The sequence below is a fragment of the Echinops telfairi genome, unplaced genomic scaffold (assembly GCF_000313985.2).
Source record: "Echinops telfairi isolate 266 unplaced genomic scaffold, ASM31398v2 ScPeMD7_4225;HRSCAF=4972, whole genome shotgun sequence".
Lineage (NCBI taxonomy): Eukaryota > Metazoa > Chordata > Mammalia > Afrosoricida > Tenrecidae > Echinops > Echinops telfairi.
The window spans coordinates 14,727,832-14,748,767 of record NW_022108124.1 but is presented as its reverse complement, the minus strand read 5'-3'; the positions used below and the strand labels follow the sequence as shown (position 1 = coordinate 14,748,767).

Sequence of the window (20,936 nt, the reverse complement as noted above, 5' to 3'; positions counted from 1 at the left end):
CACTAGGCATCCTCCGACCTTCCTTCCATTGATTTTAGTTCACTTTTTGTTCCCTTGTCCCTGGGTTGGTCCCCCACCCCCTTTATTTCTCCCACCTCCCCTTCTCCCGTATCCCCCCAGAACCATTGGTCCCATTCTTGTCACCTCTGAAGTATGTATCCCACCTATCTTATCTAGATAGACATGCAGATACATTAATAAGTGCCAAAAACCAGGCAAAGTCAAATCAAACAACAAAGGAAATCAAAACCAACAAAACAATAACAACAGCAGCAAAAAATAACAAAAAGAAAGCCACTGACAAAAATGGAAACACCTGTAAATAGTTCAAGGTCTGTTTGAACTATTTACAAGTGTTTTCCAGTCAAGTCTGATGGGGTGCCACACTCTGTCTCCAAAGTCTATTTTTGGTATTCCCTGGGGATTTCATCACTCTGCTCTGCTGCATGCCCTCAGTGCCTCACCCCAGCGTGATAGGGCCAGACTGTGCACTATTCCCACAGTTTCTCCAGTGCTGTCCCCGCAGCACACCATGGTTCAGTGAGGGACACTGTGCCCCGTGGTGAAGTTGATCATACGGTCCTCCCCGTGTGTTGTCTGCTCCAAGCAGGAACATGGTCCTCGGGGCTTGGTGGGCCAGGCTGTCCTCTCCTCCCTCTCCCTCCCTTTTCGCTTTGTCCGTGTGCTCTAATCTGACGCGCCCCTCTTGCCCCGGCTGTAGCCCCAGTGCTGTCGTCTGAAGTGCATGCTTCTGAGGGGGGTGTCCACATAGTTGGGATTGGGGCCGGCCCACAGACCTCGCTATTGGTTCCCTGGCACATGCCGATATGTTGTATTCACATCTTGGCGCATCCGGTTGAAACCTTGTCTCTCTCTCCCTCTCCTGTGGCGATATAAACAATTCCCTCCCCTTGGGTGGGTTAGTGCTCCTCCCCCCCCACCCCCGCACCCCACCCCGCCACCCATGTCTTTCTCTCTCTCTCTTTCTCTTTCTTTCCCCCTCTTATTTAGTTGGCTGCCATATGTATCCCTGGATTGGGTTTGGCCCCTGCCATAGTTGCTGGACCTCACCAGGGGGATGTATGTATATAGTAGCTTTTCCCCTATGCCCCGTTTTTTTGTTTTGTATACTTGTCCTTTTGTCCTTGACTTACTTCATTTAGCATGATTTCCTCCAGTTCTTGGGCTGGGCCATTTCTCTGCATTGTTTTGTCTCCTCCTCCCCAAAGCATTTTCAACAGGGACCTCAAACTCACTGCAAGCATTCCAGCAGCCTGATCATGTCATCAAAATGAAAACTCCCACAATATGGAACATGTCAAAGAACCCATAGGCTGGGTCCCTTGCCATTTATGAGTTGCGGGAGTGCGTGGCATCTGGTCTAAAAGTCAGACAATAAATGATCACGGGTTCCTGAGGGTGGGAGGGTGGCGGATGGAGGGGGGAAAAGGGGAGTTTATATAGGGCCTCAAGCAGAAAGAACATGTTTTAGAAATGATAATGGCAACCTATGTACAAACGTGCTTGATACAATTAATGTATGGATTGTTATAAGAGCTGTGAGAGTCCCCAATAAAATGATTTGTTACATTTCTTTTAATTAAAAAAAAAAAGTCAGACAAGAGCTCCCAAGCCAAATAAAAGAGCTTTTGTAACAGTGGACAAGGAAGCCATATTGGACAGTTTTCAGATCAGTGGGCATTTTCTTTCCTTATTCGGATTACGGAGCAATGTTCCTCTAGGTTGAACTGAGCAGACAAGCCTGGTTTGCTTCCTTCCGTTTTTTGCTTCCCAGAGAGTTAACTGAATGACATGGCTCCACTCCCAGAAAGGGTAAACATTTACAAGAAATAGAAAGTTAGGTTTGGGCTTGCTGGCACAGTGCTCCGCACAACTGACTCCATTGGGGCCTTGTTTCGCGAGGTTGTAAAAGGCAGCAGCACCAGGAGTCAAACCTGGATCCAGAGTCAGAAGCCACTAATAGCAGAAAACCAGGGGTGCTTGAGGGAGCCCTTCTCCAACATGGGAAAGATGGCTGCAGGGGGACGCTGGTGCCTGCTATCAAGGAGGGAGAGAGGTCTCCGGGTGAAGCTCGGGGTGCTAGTTCCTGAGTTGTTCAACCCCTCGAGAAGTCCTGTCAAGGAAGCGTAACCTCAGGGAACCCTCCACCAGGTGAGCCGTCACACCTTCGTCCCAGGCTGTGCAAGAAGATCTCCCATGCGGGCGGGCTCGCCGCTGAGGGAGTTGTCCTTTTGTACAGGTTTCTAGAAATGAAAGTTGTGACTTCACAGAATTGGACCTCTTATGCGGAGACCTTTGCAGGTCCCCTCATCACTCCTGGCAGGACTCCCAACCTACCATAAAAAGGAGTATGTGACCTAGTTTAAAATGCCTCCAGGGAGTGAATCAGCGTGTTGCCTTAGCAACTAACGCAGGGGACCAAGGGGAGGGCACCTTGACCTGTCTTGCTTGGTTCTTCGTTTGGTCTAGCCTACTTCCACCCTGACACGATTCAACATCCGTCCATCCTATGCTGGGTTCCACGGGCGGCGGAGCAGACACACGACGCCCCACAACACACCCTTCCACTTGTTCTTTGCCCCACAAGAGCTTTGGGAGGGCAGAAAGGGAGCGAGAAAAGATAGGGATGAAGGGTGACCGGGAGGCCACAAAGAGCTGAATGGGATGACCAACCCTCCTACCGGGGAAATGTAGGCCTGGCTTTAAGGGTCCGCGAAGTCTCCAGTCAAGCAAATGTGTGTACGTTTCAACCACTCACCACTGCTGACACGCTTCTTCCGTCTTCCCTTCGCCAGAATTCCCAGACCCAACAGCTCTGTCCTCCAACCAACAAATCTGGCTACTGTGTTAGTCTGGGTTGACTAGAGAAACAAATCCAGAGGCACTCTTACACTCATGTGTGAGAGACCGTTTTTTATCCAAGAGTCATTGTATATCAAGAAAACATCCCGACCCAGTCTAGATCAAGTCCATAAGTTCAACATTAACCCATACATCTGATATCAGTCCATATGTCGGATACTAGTCTATAGGTTCTTCTACAGATTCACACAGCACATGCAATGATGCTGGAAGCAGGAAGATCACAGGCCAGTGGGTGAAAAGTCTTGTGGAAGCATCTCAGCACTGGTGGGCTCTCAATGTGGCTCCTCCAGCTCCAGGGCTCTGGCTGCCATCAGCATAGCTCCATGTGTCTTGTCAACAGAATGTGAAACAGAGTGTGCATCCTGCCTAAAGGGAAGAAGACTAGAGTTCCCAGAATCCTCAGGAGAAGGCCATGCCCACACAGAGGCATCATCGGCTATGACCTGATTGACAGGCTACATGCCACCCCTTTGCTCAAGTTGACAGGAGATTATGTAACTGCCACATGAAAGCTACCTTTCATGAACTCCTACAAACTTGACTATCATTTCTACCATGAGGGCTTGGGCCAACTCATGTCACTGACTTTACCCACATACACACCCTGTCGTTCTTTCTCTGTGCCAAAGCTCCTGGAGTTAATTTTCTCCTCATCCACGATGTCCATGAACTATACTATAGCACTTCTGTTGACTTCCAAGAGAATTCGGAGACTCTTTTGCCTTCTGTGGGTTGTTAAGTTCATGCCCATGACCTCTTCGCCCACCATCCTTATGGAAGAGCCCTGCTTGCATAAACGGGCATCAAAATCCACAGAAGAGCCACCATCAAACAGCATCCCTCCTGGCCCTATTTATTAGGCAGGAGTCAGAGCTTTGGTAATGTGCCAGTCTGGGGACTTTAGAGAAACAAATCCACAGAAACTCATATGTATAAGAGAGAGTTTCATACAAAGGGTAAGTGCACATCAAGAAAACATCCCAGCCCAGTGCTGCTCAAGCCCTCAAGTCCAACATTAGCCCATATATCTGATACCAATCTACAAAGTCCTCCTCCATCTCACAAACACATGCAATGATGCCGACTGCAGGAGGAAAGTCAAATCAGTGAATGTGTAAGCATCTCTGCGCTGGCAGGGGTCTCTATGCAGCTGTTCCAGCACCCAGGGCTGCATCAGGGAAGATCCATGTGGTTTCTCCTTAGGGATGTCTTGCAGGAAGTGAGCCTTGCCAGCTGAAGCAGGGAACTGGCTAAGGCAGCTCCACCCTGGTCTGACTATCACGAAGCAAGAGACCCAAGAACTAGAAAGGCGAGGCTCACCGAGCCATTTCTCTTTCTGCCCTTCAATTAACCCCACATGTGTGCCAGGTTGGCATAATACACATTAACTGTCTCAGGTAAAAAGAGTGAGGGGCTGATAAAAGTGCTTCCCAGGACTATTCTAATTACCAAAGTCAAACTGGCTCAAGCAAAATGAGAAGAAAGGAAATGCATTTACTCATTATGTTAGGCAGGATTCTCCAGAGAGACAAAACCAGGACACTTATGAATATATGAATTTATATATTATTATTATATGGCAAGAAGGAATACAATAGCTAATTAGTCCACACAGCAGTACAGGGGGTTCAGTCCAACTCACTTAGTACAGGGGGTTCAGTCCAACTCACTTTCGTGGGACAGTTAATATACTGAAAGTCCTTCCAACTCACGCTGGTGGCTGGTCCAAGGTCAAGGAAGCAGAGAGCAAAGTGGCTTGCGGGAGGTGTGGAGTCTGTCTGCAGACAGGATAAACAGAGTCGGCCCTGCAGGCAGCAGACATGGCAAGGTGGAGCAGGCAGCAGCAGGAAGATGAGATGTCAAGGCATAGCGATGCATGGCAAAACAACAGGATCCACCATGATTCACAGGTTGGTTCAGCCCACAGGTATTGCAGAGCAGTTTACTCAGGCAGCAGTACACTGGTCTGGTCACCAGGGAGAAAGGAAGAGGCCAGCCTCGGAGAGCCATTTATATCAGTTGCCCTCCAATCAAGCTGCGACCTGATTGGCAGGCTAAACTCCCCTCACATGTTCCTATAGGAGCCATGTTGGCACCAAAAAACCTAACTGTCATGGTCATTTTCCTGGACAGGTAACATTGTCTCCATCTATTCATTTTTCCTTTACTTGGGCTTCATTCTCAGCAGACCCTCCCCATGTGTGGTAACAAAGATGACCACCACCTGAACCAGTTGTCCACACTATCAATATTGCCACCCTAGAAGGAGGAAAACAAAACTTTCTCCAGCATCTTACCAGGTCCCAGGAGGGACTCAGCAGGCACCACCCGGAGCCAGGACTATTCTCCCTCACCAAGCTTAAGTCATGTGTCCACTCCCCAACAGTCAAGTAGAAGGATTCACCCCACAAGCCACGGGACTACCAACAAGGACTACCAACAAATCAACGTGCTGTCACACGGGAGCATGGAGGCTGGACTCATCAGATGTCTCTGGCACCCTGCGACTTCCATTGTCTCTCGTTCTCCCTTTCAGAACAGTCGGGAGTGCAGTTAGAAGTGTCTCTCCCTTTAGAAACATACTTAGCTCTAAAGGATTGAGTAGGGCCAGATCAGAATCTGGGTTTAAAAAGGAAGGGAGGGAGGGAGGGAGGGAGGGAGGGAGGAAGACACTTTAGATTGGTGCTGACCCTAAGTTTACAGAAGGTGGAGTGAACTTGGCCTTAATCATACGTATTCAATTTCCCATTGAAATCCCCAGGCCGGTTCCACCTTGAGGCCTTTGCCTCTGGCTGTTTGTTGGCATTCAGACTTTGAAGACATCAGAACAGTCCCCTTAATTATACGTCTGTATGTTTAAAAATAAATAGTGGTGCTTATCACTCTGCCTGCACATGGGGACCTGGATGAGCCTGCTGACGCAAAGCAGTTCCTAAGCAACTTGAGGGGACTGGAGCCTAATGCAACTGCCGTGAGATTTGGAGAGAAAATAAAATAAAGCCCAGGAAAATTCAATGTGGAACCAATTTTGATTGGTTCATAAAGGCTGCACGAGGTCCTTTGGGAGGTTAATTCCATCTCAGGCTGATGGAAAGGGGCTCATTTCCAGAGAGCCAGGGCCTCTCTGCTGTGGGACGCTTGATAACTGGGCTTCTGGAGGATTCCAATAAGCACTTTGTTCCAGGGAGACCCAGCGCTGATAATGTGTGATAGCAGAAACGCTGACGTTCCGAAGCAAGAGAGGCTCTGAGCATTGCACCAGCAACTCTGGGTTAGCCGGCGAGAGGAAGGGGAGAGGCAGGGCAGGACGAGGTCTTCGGGTGCCTCACTCTCAGCCCAGGCTGGTGGCACTGCCCCAGAGGCCTCCTGAGCTGAGAGTCTCCAAAACTGGAGGCGGGGCAGAAAGGGTTAGTCTAATAAGACAAATAAGCAAGGGTGGAAGATTCACAGACCTCCATGTACAAAGAGAGTCAACTAGGCTCATGGAGATGTCTGTGGGCTTTCATATTGGGAGAACAGCATCTGCATCCACAGCACCTGCGACCAGAGTCATGTATTCACCCTCTCTTTATCTCCGTTTCCTGTGTCTTTCAGTGGGACTAATCAGAGGGTGGCTATAAGGATGAAATGAGGTGATTAATATAAAGCTCCTATTCCTAGTCGGTGTTTAGCAAATGCCTAGAGAATCCTTTCTCCTCGAACTACCTTTCATTACCTGAGGCGTTTCCTTATGTCTTCCTTCCCAACATTTAGATTCACTTAGCCACTCAACCAGGAGCCTGGTGGCACTGTGGGTTAGGCACCGGGCTTGGAACCACAAGGTTTCAGTTCAAATGCACCAGGCTCTCTAGGAAAGATGGGGGCACCTGCTCCCCTGAAGATTTGCAGTCTCTGACACCCTATATCAGGTCACTACAAATTGACTGGATGGGAGTGGGCTTTTCGGCTATCCAAGCCACAGAGTCCTCAGAGAGTGCAGACAGTTCACATGCTCAGCTGCTAACTGCAAGGCTGAAGGATCGAATCCACCCCAAGGCACTTGAGAGGAAAGAACTGGTCATCTAGTTCTGAGAATCCATCCATTGGAAAAGAAGGCTCAAGTTCAACCGCAGGTGCCTTGACTGAAAGGTCTGGGAGATCTTCTAAAAAGTCAGCCATTGAGCACTACAGTGACTCCCCACGAGGTCACCAGGAGTCAGAGCCCAGTCAAGGGCAATTGCAAGGGCAGTAGGTTTGGTGGAAACCACGGAGGGCCCCCAGTGTGCCTGAGACAGAGGGTGCAGAAGTGATCTGGCCCCATTCTTGGCCCTGGAGGTGCTGCCTAGAGCACCAGTTCCCCATGGTCTATCTGCCAGCTACCAGCACTTCTATCACTGCACCAGGGCGCGTGCGCACACACACGCACACTACAGTTTCCTTCTATCGGGCAGTTAGCATCGCCAAGAGCAGTCCTCAAGTTCTGATTCATGGGAGTTAGTGAAGAATTACCCGTTTTTCTTGCCTGTTGGGTGAGATAACTGAGAAGTTAGATTCTTCTAAAGACATTATCATATTATATCTCATAGCTGGGAGGAGTTAATGGTTTGTTCAGGATCATAAAGCTTAAGTGGCAAGACCCTATGTAGAACCTAGACCAGTGGTTCTCAACCTTCCTCATGCCGCGACCCTTTAAAATAGTTCCTCATGTTGTGGTGACACCCCAACTATAAAACTACTTGTGTTGCTACTTCATCACTGTCATTTCGCTACTGTTATGAATCGGGCGACCCCTGTGAAAGGTTCATTTGACGCCCCCAAAGGGGTCATGACCCACAGGTTGAGAACTGCTGACCTACACTATTGAATTTGATTCACTTTGTCATGACAATGTTTTTTTAATCACTGCTGTCTAGAAATTTCTGCTCGTAGTGAATAGAACTGCCAACCCTGAAAGCTTTAAGAAAACAGACTGCCTATCTCCATTCTGATGGGCTCGAACTACCGATTAAAAAAAACAAAAACATTTTATTGGGGGCTCGTACAACTCTTATCACAATCCATGCATCCATCCACTGTGTCAAGCACATTTGTATATTTGTTGCCCTCATCATTCTCAAAACATTTGCTTTCTACTTGAGCCCTTGGTATAATATCTTCATTTTCCCCTCCCTCCCTGCTGCCCCCTCCCTCATGAACCCTAATTAATTTATAAATAATTATTATTTTGCCATATCATACACTGTCCGACATCTCCCTTCACCCACTCTTCTGTTGTCCACTCCCCAGAGAGGAGGTTATATGTAGAGCCTTGTAATCAGTTCCTCCTTTCCACCCCAGCCCTCCCTCCACCCTCCCTCCAGGTATCGCCACTTTCACCACTGGTCCTGAAGGGATCATCCGTCCTGGATTCCCTGTGTTTCCAGTTCCCATCTGTACCAATGTACATCCTTTGGTCTAGCCAGGTTTGTAAGGTAGAATTGGGATCATGATAGTGGGGGGAGGGAGGAAGCATTTAGGAACTAGAGGAAAGTTGTATGCTATCACACATGGCTATACTGCACCTTGAATGGCTCATCTCCTGCCCCAGCCCTTCTGTAAGGGGATGTCCAGTTGCCTACAGATGAGTCTTGGGTCCCCATTCTACACTCTCCCTCATTCACAATGATTTGATATTTTGTTCTTTGATGCCTGATTCCTGATCCCTTTGACACCTCGTGATCACACAGGCTGGTGTGCTTCTTCCATGTGTGCTTTGTTGCTTCTGAGCTAGATGGCCGCTTGTTTACCTTCAAGTCTTTAAGACCCCAGACGCTATATTTTTTTTTATAGCTGGGCACTATCAGCTTTCTTCACCACTTTTGCTTATGCACACATTTGTCTTCAGCGATCATATCAGGGAGGTGAGCACACAATAGTATGATTTTTTGGTCTTTGATGTCTGATACCTGATCCCTTCAACACCTCATGATCACACAGGCTGGTGCACTTCTTCCATGTGGGCTTTGTTGCTCCTGGGTTAGATGGCCTATTGTTTACCTTCATGCCTTTAAGACCCCAGATGCTATATCTTTTGATAGCCGGGCACCATCAGCTTTCTTCACCACATTTGCTTATTCACCCACTTTGTCTTTAGTGATTGTGTTGGGAAGGTGAGCATCACAGAATGCCAGTTTAATAGAACAAAGTATTCTTGCATTGAAGGAACACTTGAGTGGAGGCCCAATGTCCATCTGCTACCTACCTTAATACTAAACCTATAAATATATGCACATAGATCTGTTTCCCCATCATCATATATAAACATATTTACATATGGACATGCCTGTATTTAGACCTCTATAAATGCCCTTTGCCTCCAGTTCTTTCCTCTATTTCCTTTTACTTTCCTCTTGTCCCACTATCATGCTTAGCCTTTGTTTGGGTTTCAGTAATTCCTCTCGGTTACATTACCCTTGATCACACCCTACCAGGCTTCCTACACCCTCCTCACCACTGATTTGGATAACTTGTTATTCCCTTGTCCCTGGGGTTGTTAACATCACTTCTTTTCCCCCCACCTCCTCCTCTCCCATGTCCTCCTGGAACTGTCAGTACTGTTGGTTCTCCTCCAGATTGTTCATCCACCTACCTTATTTAGACAGACCTGCGGAGATAATAACATGCTCAAAAACAAGACAGAGCAAATCAAAGCAACAAAAGAAAACACAAAAAAAAGCCAATGACAAAAACAACAACAAAGAAAAGCCTGTAGTTAGTTCAAGGACTGTTTGTTGGCCTTTAGGAGTATTTTCCAGTCGAGTCTGATGGGGTGCCATGCCCTGACCCCAAAGTCTATATTTGGTATTCCCTGGGGACTTCATTGCTCTTTGAACTACCGACTTTTGGGTTCTCAGCTGAGAACTTCATCACCAAACCACATAGCACCTTCACCAAGATGCTTAAGGTTCTTTCTAATGTCTTCTCCATGTACGCTTCCATCCCATATGGATGCTTGTCAACCTACCTGCTCAATCAAGGTGTTGTACCAGCTCAGGTTCCAAGCCTCTGTTATTGTCCATTCGTTGATCATTTCCTGCTATAGTGAGTGCCAACCTATGGTTTTTTTTGGGTTTTTTTAGTGTAATTTTCTTTTTTTATCAAAATATACATATAAAGCCTACGCAGTGTCAACAAATTCTCCATGTCCAATGCAGTGACATGATTTACATTTTTCAGGTTGTACAACTGTTCTCACTCTCCTTTTCCACCACTGCCACTCACACAAGCTCAGGGACCCTAGCCTTTTCATCTGACCTTTTGAGAAGATGTTCCCAATTTGATACCACACAGATAAATCTTTGAGAGGGGAAAATGCTCAAGGAAGACAACCCTTACGAAGTAGGCTATGTTGCTGTTTGATTGAAAGCAGAGTGCCAGAGGAAGTTTTTGTTTGAGGCTTAATGTTTAAAGATTATTATCAGGATAATAGTTTTGGGGTGCCCAACCCACCTCAATCATATCAGAAGGTCTGGATTCCATTCAGAATTTCTAATTCTGTTATGATTTGTTTCCCCCTTCTGATCAGGATTCTACTACAAATCCTAGATCAAAATGCTCAGTCATGGTAGCCAAGCATCATGCAGTTAGTTCTACTGGTCTCACGGCAGAGAAGGCTGATGTTCAGAGTGGCACTATTCCCCTCCTCCTGTTCTGAATTAAACTGATTTTTAAATTCAAAGACTATCTGGTTTTATTCGGTCTCAGTCACCTCCAGCCCACCCGGGTCTCCAAAAGTCCTCACAGTCCAAGTGTCCAGAGACTCTCACTTTCCAGCTGCAGCCAGGGTCCTTCCGTGTGAGCATCTGCCCAGGTCAACCTGGAATTGACAGCTTATACCCCAGCCAGGAATTAGGACCGCTTCTCTTCAATCCTGATTCTCTTTGAGTCATATGGCGTGGTCTCATTTCTGCACTGCCCATTGCTAAGTGAGAAAGAATAGAAGGATCACTTTCTAAAAGACCAGCATCTTTATTTTGAAATAAAAGTCCCACACTGCAATGTAAGGCCAGTTGCTATGGGAAATGTTTGTGTCGTTTGATCATCTAAAATGCTATTCTTGGCTCTGTCACTGACCCAGTCAGAGCATTTGTTAGGTCACTTTGTCACTCTGAGTCTCTTATCCTTCTCTCCCTGCTCTGCTCCCCACCAGTGTCACATGGGAGAGGGCTGCCAGCGGGCCACCACCTCCCTGGATTCCCAGCTCCCAGCCAGATGGTTGGAAATACTGGTGTGTATGGATGCTAACCTAAGGGCTTGGGGGATGCTAACCTACGGGCTTTTCTACCCTAAGAGAACGCTAAGACTGCCTGGCTAATTCTAAAGTGATAGGTAAATATTCCTTACCATTCCAACACAATGAAAATTTAGTGCCCAAACCTGATCAGAAGTCTGTGGGTTTGGGGTAGTAGTGGGTCAGTCTACTGAAGTCCGATGTACATTAGTAATATCTAACTGGTCCTGGGGAGAAAGGCGGGGCTTGCCACTCCCATAAACAGTCGCAGTCTTGGAAATCCACAGGGGCAGTTCTACCCCATCCTACAGAACAGCTAAGAGTCAGTATTGACTCGACAGCAGTGAATTATATTGTGCGTCACCTTGTCCTGGCCATAGGAAGAGTCATGGGACAAAGGGTTTGGCACAAATTCACGTGTTTCACAACTGCAGGGAATTATCACTTTGATTATTATGATGCCTCGTGCCCTTTTTTCCTTTCCAAACTTCAACAGGGTCCCCTAGTTGAATCCAAACTGAAGGAAGTAACTAGTTATGACCCCAGTACCTCCATGTAGTCCTCTGGTGGCTAAAGACTAGAGCAGTCTGTAGCACAGAGGAGCCTTAGAAGGCAAGACTCCTTCTTAAGCGAAGACAGGAAGTGGGTGATGGTGCCCAAGAGAGAACACACTGACTTGTAGAACTTTCTCCAACTTGTATGTGACAGACAAGGACAGCTCTTCAGCCAGAAAATTGACGCTATCTTTGTGCTATCCCCACCCCCACCAATGCTGCTACAAGAGTTTCCATCTAGACATGTCACCATCATCAGTATTACAGCCCTTAACCTGTATGACAATGCTCCCGGGAGGTTCTCTCCTAGAAACTCAGGGTTCAAACCCCTCTCCTCATGTCACTTCTTGATCTGAAGGTGTCTTCCTCACCTCTAAAAGCCACTGTGGGGTTGGCCACTTATATAAACAAACTCTCTGTCAATTTCAAGAAATGATCCTCTCTACCAAAAGGCTGGGAACCCTCCAATCCCCTCAGTGGGTGAAAGTCGCTCAAAGGTTGGTTGTACACACCACCTTTTCGACAAATAAACTGATTGATCCAGTTAAGGGAAACAAAATTGATCAATCACAGAATAGATCGTGGTCCTGAGTTAAACCATGAAGTTATCCATGGATGCCAATTAGCCTAGCCAGGGAAAAAGTAACTAAACCCCCTGGCACAGGAAAATCCTGGGAGCCCCCATCCCCACTTGCATTGGCCTCTCCAAAGAATGAGGGCTTAGGGGGGGATTTTCCAAGTTTTTTTTTCCCAACGAGCCAAGGTAAAAGGTCCGAGAAAGGAACTTGGTTCATCATACCACTTCCAATGTTACCTTGACACCTTTCTGTGGGAGTTACATAAGCTGGTGTTAACTTAAGACTATTAAGCTTGAAGGGGTGCACATGGAAGAAGCACACCAGCCTGTGTGATCATCAGGTGTCGATAGGATCAGGTAGCAAGCATCAAAGAACAAAAAATCATATCATTGTGAATGAGGGGGAGTGGAGAGTGGAGACCCAAAGCCCATCTGTAAGCAACAGGACATCCCCTTACAGAAGGGTAGAGGGGAGGAGATGAGTCAGGGTGCAGTGTACCAACAATGAAACATACAATTTTCCTCTAGTTCCTAAATGCTTCCTTACCCACCCCACCCCCACTATCATGATCCCAATTCTACCTTACAAATCCAGCTAGGCCAGACAATGTACAATGGTACAGATAAGAGCTGGAAACACAGGGAATCCAGGACAGATAAACCCCTCGGGACCAATAATGAGAGTAGCGACATCAGGAGGGCAAGGGGAAGGTGGGGGAGAAAGATCACAGTAATCTACATATAACCCCCTTCCTGGGGGGAAGACAATAGAAAAGTGGGTGAAGGGAAACATCAGACAGTGTAAGACATGAAAAAATAATAATAATTTATAAATTATCAAGGGGGAGGGAGAGTGGGGGAGGGAAGTGGAAAAATGAGGAGCTGATAGCAAGGGCTCAAGTAGAAAGCAAATGTTTTGAGAATTATGATGTCAACAAATGTACAAATGTGCTTGACGCAACGGATGCATGGATGGATGGATGGATGGATGGATGGATGGATGGATGGATGGATGGTGGTAAGAGTTGTACAAGCCCCCAATAAAATGATTTTTAAAAAAGAGTGAAGGGGTGTGGAGTTTATCCTACCAATCAGGTCCCAGTTTGATGACCTCATTTGGAGGCATGACAGAGATAAATAGCTCACTGGAGGTCATAATACACACAGACTCCCTGTGAGACATTCCTGTTGACAAGGCATGTGGAGCTACATTGATGCAGCTAGAGCCCTGGAGCTAGAGGAGCCACGTGGAGACCCACTCCAGCTCTGAGATGCTTCCACCACCACTGGATCCACAAGACTTTCCACCCACTGGCCTGTGATCTTCCTGCGTTCAGCATCATTGCATAGCTATGTGAGTCTAAAGCGGAATTTATAGACTAGTACCAAAATATGGAGTAATCTAGAATTTATGGACTTGATCTGGACTAGGCTGAGTTGTTTTCTTAATGTATAATTGCTCTTTGATATAAAGTTTTCTCTTATACATATATGCGTGTCTCTGGATTTGTTTCGCTAGTCAACCCAGAGGAACACACTTTCTATCCCACAAAATTAGCAAACACCCCTTGACAGACTGATGAGGAAATTTGGACTAACAAGCCAGGATTTGTGTGTCTGTGGAATCCAACCACAATTTGAATTCCAGCCCCTGTTTATGCTCCTGCCAAAACCAACACTCGGCCATGAAGTCGATGCCGACTCATGGTGGCCCTATAAGACAGGGGAGAACTGCCCCTGTGAGTTTCTGAAATTGTCACTGTTCATAGGAGTAGAAAGCCTCATCTTTCTCCCTCAGAACACCTGGTGGTTTTGAACTGCTGACTTTGTGAATGGTAGCCCAATGCCTAATCAACAGCCCTGCCAGATATGTGCAAGGTTCATAATGAAAAACTGGACAATGGCTTTGAGTCATTGTATAACAGAGCAGAAGCTAAATATCTCTTCTGTCCTTTTCTTTCCTAAAAATGGGAGCATGTTCTCTTTTGTGTCTGGCTTCTTTAATTCAAGGTAATGTGTTTGAAAAGCATCAGTGTGGCCGTGACTATTGACAGTTCATTTCTTTGTTGCCAGGGAAGATATTTAAATGGCCAAATCACATAGGAGAAGGTGCTCAGCATCATTAGTCGTTGGAGAAGTGCTAATTAAAACCACGATGTGCTACCACTCCACACGCACAGAAATAGCTATAAACGAAGCCAGAATTGCAAGAGCTGGGAGAACGTGCAGAGTCTGGAATTCTTGCACACTGCTGTGGGCAAGCAAACTGGCAAGATCACCTTAGACCAGTGGTTCTCTAGCTTCCTCATGCTGTGCCCTTTAATACAGTTCCCCATGTTGTGGTGACCCCCCCCCAACCATAAAATGTTTTCCGTTGCTACTTCATCATTGTCATTTTGCTACTGTGATGAATTGGATGACCCCTGTGAAAGGGTTGTTCAAGGGGTGGCGACCCACAGGTTGAGAACCGCTGCTTTAGACACTGCTTGGCACTTTCTCATGAACTTAGACGTGCACCTGTTCTATAACCCAGCAATTCTACTCCTAGGTATTGACTCAAAAGAAATGAGGACATAAGTCCACCTAAGAATGTCTGCATACAGATGCCTTAGCCGCTCTACTGGGAAAAGCCCCCCCCGCCCCCCCATGGAAACCGCTGAACCACCCATCAGTAAGGGAATGAATAAGCAAGCAATGGCATGTTCATGCAATGAGCAAGCCACTCCTGACCTCTCTGGAGTTTCCATTCGGAGGATGGATGACACTCATGTCACACACAAGGGGGCCCAAAGATCAGTGTGGAAGGTGGCTGACAAATGCAAAGATTTACTTCTGTTTCTGTTCCCCTTAAATAAGAAAACAATGACGGAACGGTAGGTGAGTTAAAACACAAACAAGCGATCAGCCCCTGAACGCTAAACCTGTCTCAATTCCTCGGCACCCTGGATCCAGCTGCCGTCTCTCTGCCTTCCTGCAAGCAAAAAGAAATAGGAAATGGAAATAAATTTAAAAAACAAACACCATTCGCCAAGGTAACAGAGAGGGTTTGCTTAAAAATCTTAACTTTCCAGAATCACCCAAATTGACTGTATGGTTTCAACCTGTTCAACCCAGACACCTGAGTACCAACTTCTGTGTCCTTCCAGCAATCTTTCTTCTGCTTTATTATTAACCGACTCATCTTCTTTTCAGCTTGAATCAGCAAGTCACTTCAAAAACCTTTGGAAACAATCAAGGAATGAATTTCATAATAGGCATTCAAACACACACATGCACACAAATGCAGAAGCACACAGAAATCATTGCCGTCTCAACTTGTGAATATATAGAGATATACATACAAGGGGGATTCAAACAGTTCATGGCACATCCCATCATCTTTATTTTAAAAAGGGATCCCTATGTCTGTGGCAGTGGGCCGCTGAGACCCCGGAAAGTTGCTACGGAAGATATGTTTCCAAACCTTGAGCGATGGCACTTCTGTAGTGATCTGGGACTTGTGGACAGTTTGCAGAACCGCCGAGCTTGGGTGTGCGGCCCTTACATCAGTTCCCAGCCAGCGAGGAATCCTGAAATGGCCCCTGTGGATAACGAAGCTGTTGCCCCCGAGTTCAGAAACCGGAATCCCCGGAACCTGGAGCTCTTGGCAGTAGCCAGGAAAGAAGGAGGTTGGGGAACAGCGTGGTCCTCTCGGGAGTTCTGGTGCAAAAGGCGAGTTATAAGGACTCAGCATGACGTGGAAGCATTTGTTGCGCATCGAAATGGCAGCTTGTGGACTCGGTATCCCCTCGTGAAAGAGCTATTAAAAAGCACCTGCATGGGACTACAAATGTGGGGGCCTGCGAGAGTATAGGGCAAATACTGGCAGAGTGATGCTTATGGGAAGGAATCAACTTCATGGTCTACTAGCCCACCTGTTGGGAGGCAGCCTCAGACTCAATCCAGTAACTGCAAAATGCTATGACAGAAGGCAGTGTGGTGATTGCTACAGGAACCTCGGAGAATTTTGGGAAACAAATGGCCATCTAGCTCAGAAGCAACAAAGCCCACATGGAAGAAGCACACCAGCCTGTGTGATCATGAGGTGCCAAAGGGATCAGGGATCAGGCATCAAAGAACAAAAAATCATATCATTGTGTGCTCACCTTCCCAATACAAAAGCTGAAGACAAATGGGTGTATAAGCAAATGTGGTGTAAACAGCTATCAAAAGATATAGCGTCTGGGGTGTTAAAGGCTTGAAGGTAAACAAGCGGCCATCTAGCTCGGAAGCAACAAAGCCCACATGGAAGAAGCATACCAGCCTGTGTGATCATGAGGTGTCAAAGGGATCAGGTATCAGCCATGAAAAAGCAAAAAGTCAAATCATTGTGAATGAAGGGAAGTGCAGATTGGGGACCCAAGACCCATCTGTAGGCAACTGGACATCCCCTTACAGAAGGGTGGAGGGGAGAAGATGAGCCAGTCAGGGTGCAGTGTACCAATGATGAAACATACAACTTTCCTCTAGCTCCTAAATGTTTCTCCCCGCTCCCCCCCCCACTATCATGATCCCAATTCTTCCTTACAAATCTGGCTAGACCAGAGCATGTACACTGGTACAGATAGGAACTGGAAACACAGGGAACCCAGGACAGATGATTCCTTCAGGACCAGTGATGAGAGTGGCGATACCGGGAGGGTGGAGTGGAAAGGGAACCCAATTATAAGGCTCTACATATAACCTCCTCTCAGGGGGATAGACAACAGAAAAGTGGGTGAAGGGAGATGTCAAACAGTATAAGATAGGACAAAATAATAATTTATAAATTATCAAGGGTTCATGAGGGAGGGGGGAGGGGGAATGGAGGGAGGAAATGAGGAGCTGATATTAAGGGCTCAAGTAGAAAGCAAATGTTTTGAGAATGATGAAGGTAAAAAATGTACAAATGTGCTTGACACAATGGATGGATGTATGGATTGTGATAAGAATTGTGTGAGCCCCCAATAAAATGATTAAAAAAAGAATAGAAACCTTCATTGTTTTGAACTTGTAAATAGAAAACAGTGTTTGCACCCATCAGAACAAAGCATCAAGAACACCACCAATTGGGAAGCTTCATACCATGAAGTCATATCACAGTAGGAGAGTGTTTGTAATAAATCTCACTCTCCCCTCAAAAAAAAAATAATAATTTTGTATTATAACTTAATGGCAGGGGGGCAGGGGGGTGGGAATATTTCAGATCCTCAAGTTTGCATTCAGTAGTCAAACCATGAATCAAACCCTCCAGTTGTACACCCCAAACCTGCTTCCAGACAATCCCAACACCCTATGAACCAGTCTTCTCAATTCACCCAAGTAAACACCCATCAACCATCCAGCCCAGGGGTTGGCAAACTGTGGCCGGAGAGCCATATTCAGCTCTTTCAGTACATACATGTAAATTCACTGGGGGCTTAATCCACATGAATTTCCCCTTCACTTTTGAAAAACTTGAAACCACTTTAAAATGAGAGATCAAATGAGAAGATATGACATTTTGACCTAGCTTTGTCTGCCGGAATCATTTTTACAATGCTCCCTGTCTGATAACAAGTGTATTCCCATCCCTCAACTACGGTCAGAGGGGATTCAACTGAGGCTAAATCCAGGTGTGGACCCTGAAATTGGTTTAGGGCTCCCATTGTCATCCATAGCCTTCTGCAAACCAGGTGTTCACAATTTACGTTCTAATGCCTCTCCCTCCTTTAGATTTGGATTATAATATTCACGATCCTTGGATCACACAAACTGGTGTGCTTCTTCCATGTGAACTTAGTTGACCCTTCACTTAGATGACTGTTTCTTTGAAAATAAGCCTTTAAGATCCCAGACATTATTCTTTCTCATAGCCAAGCACCATCTAGTTTCTTCACTACACTTTTCTTTAGCACCCATATCTTCAATGATCTCTTTATGAGGTTGAGCATCAAGCAGAGCCATGTCATAAGAACTCATTGTTCTTAGATTGGGGCTAGAATTAAGTGCAAGCCCAAATTCGAGTCACGCATCTGTGGCTTATATATGTCTCTGGTTCCCCTCAGAGACATCATTGTCATTTTATGTTCTAGAACATTATCAATCCTACCCTCGGGGCAACATTTCCGCTGCCATCAAGTCAATGCTGACTTATAGAGACCTGCTAGGGCACAATAGCACTGTTCCCTATGAGTCTCTGAGCCTGCAAATTACAAGAGTAGAAAGCCTCATCCTTCCCCTGCAGAGCTGGATGGTGGTTTTGAACTGCTGACCTTGAAGTTAGCAGCCCAATATGTAACCACTACACAATGATAGTGTCATTAGTTGAACCAATAATATAGAATTGGAAGCACTGTTGAGAAAAAGAAATCATATGAGGCTAGGCCAGCTATGAATCAGAGTGCATAAAGTGTTGCTTGCGCAGAGTAAGTTCTTAAGTGTCTGAACACTATTTACACAAACAACAGGGGTTGGTAATAGGGCAAATCTTCCAATAACATTCCTTCACAGCTGCAGAGCCCAGCCTACCAGATGAACACCTGTCATAATGAAGCAAGGAGGGCATTGAAATAGGAAGTATGTGATAGTTCCAAGCCCCATTCATTGAGCACTCTCAAGTCAAGAGATTGGAATCAAAGTCCAATATCTGCCAGATCTTGCCCCAGGGCTAGTAGTCATCAGCTTCTTCTCACACTAGCCTTAAGTCCAATGAGTACAGGTGAGTTTGAGGTAAAGTTCACTTCACTTAGTGGGGTTTTCCACTTTGAGTCCTTCTGGTATAGCCTATGAAGGACGGTGTGCACCTCAAAAGAACAAAGTCTAAACAGGTATTCTACAGCGCAGCATGGACTTGGTCACTGTGGTAGTTTCATAATTGGGTGTCAACTGGAGACTATTAAGAGTGAAGGGGTGGAGTCTAGCCTGTCAATCTGGTCACAGCTTGATGACCTCATTTGGAGGCACAACAGAGAAAAATAGCTCACTGGAGGCCAGATACGCTCACTCCCTGCATGAGATTCCTGTTGACAAGCCACATGGAGCTATGTTGACACAGCCAGAGGCCTGCAGCTGGAGGAGCCACATGAAGACCAACTCCAACACTGAGAAGCTTTCATCACCAGTGGATCCACAAGACTTTCTACCCACCGGCCCGTGAGCTTCCTCATTAGGTGTCATTGCATGACTGTGTGAGTCTAATGAGGAATTTATGGAGAGTATTAACATATAAGGTAAAATCGGACTTATGAACTTGATCTGGACTGGGTTGGGATGCTTTCTTAATGTACAATTACTCTCTAATATAAAGCTTTCTTATATACATATGAGTGTCTATGAATTTTGTTTCTCTAGTCTACCTGGATGAGCACAGTCACCAAGGGTAGGTCGAAAGCTTCCAATTAGGAACCTAGTACCAGGCATATTTTCCCTTTGGGTTAAACATAAGTATTGTTAATTGACACCACCGCCCCCACTCCTATTGGGAGGTTGCTCCTTCACATTTTTCTGCCCACAAAGATGTAATTGCCTTCTCTGTGACATACATGCCCCCTCCCCCTATCTGTACTTGAATTTCCAGTGAGGTGTCCGTATCACTCTATTGACAGTGTCTGTTGGATTGGGGTGACTCTTATTTCTTTAGGATATATACCCAGCAGTAGGATTCTGAGTCGTATACAATCTGTCCCCCATTGTTTGAGGTGCTACCACATCACTTTCCACAGGGGTTGTACATATTTACAAGCCCATCAGCAGTATTTCCATACTTTTACGATGCTCCCTCATCTTTTCTGTATGGATGTCGAAGAAGCACAATTAAAGTGATGAGTCACTTCATAGTAAACATCCCAAGATATAGCCATGCAAATGTGGTTCACCCAAAAGAAAGATGTGATGCTGCTGCCCTGGCTGAAAATATCACTGATTCTTTGGAAGTCAGATCATAGGAAGACGTGTGGACTGAACAGGGCCCACGGAGCAGAGAAGAGAAGAGAAGGCACCCTTTAAACATTTGAAGATCCCTGTGGTGATAAGGATTGCATGTATCGTCTCCCTGTCACAGAAACAGAGACTGAGATTGAGTCAGTGCCCAAGATCGCACAGCTGGTACGGGGAAATGGCTCGGTTTGAGCTCAGGAAGCCTGCTCCAGATCCTCTTGGTCACCTGCTCTCCCAGAATAGAATAGAAGCAAAGCAAGGTGGGAGGATGACAACATACCTTAGAGGCTTCGGAGGAAAGATACTGGGGTGGAGTAGATGCTCCGAAGAGGAAATCCTCCCTCCAGTCTGGGGTGGGACAGAAGTCAGGCAGAACCTTCAAGAAGGGATGCCATTCACTAAGAGCGCCATTGAAAACCTGTCTGTCCTCAGCTCGTCTATGAGTTGGTTTTGGTTTTGTTCTCACCTTTAGCCAAGGTCTGTGTGTGTGTGGGAGGGGGGAGCCAGGTGGGACTTGTAACATCCTTTCCCTCAGTTGTCAGGTCTTCAAAGGGCATCTTACCTCTCTGATGCGGGATGAGTGTCTTGGCCACAGGTCTGGCAGATGGGACCACTACAGAGATGTAGACTGCCAATATCCTCTCGTGCCTGGTTCTCAGACTCAAAATTCACCATCAGATTCTTCTTTAGGAGTCAATTAGTAGCCCAAGGAGGGGGGAGGGGGGGTGCGCGCGCG

The 20,936-nt window shown here is 46.4% G+C and overlaps 1 pseudogene; it reads left to right on the top strand.

Moving 5' to 3' along the window:
- LOC105979140 overlaps positions 1–20,936 on the top strand; it is a 65,475-nt pseudogene that overhangs the window by 41,945 nt on the left and 2,594 nt on the right.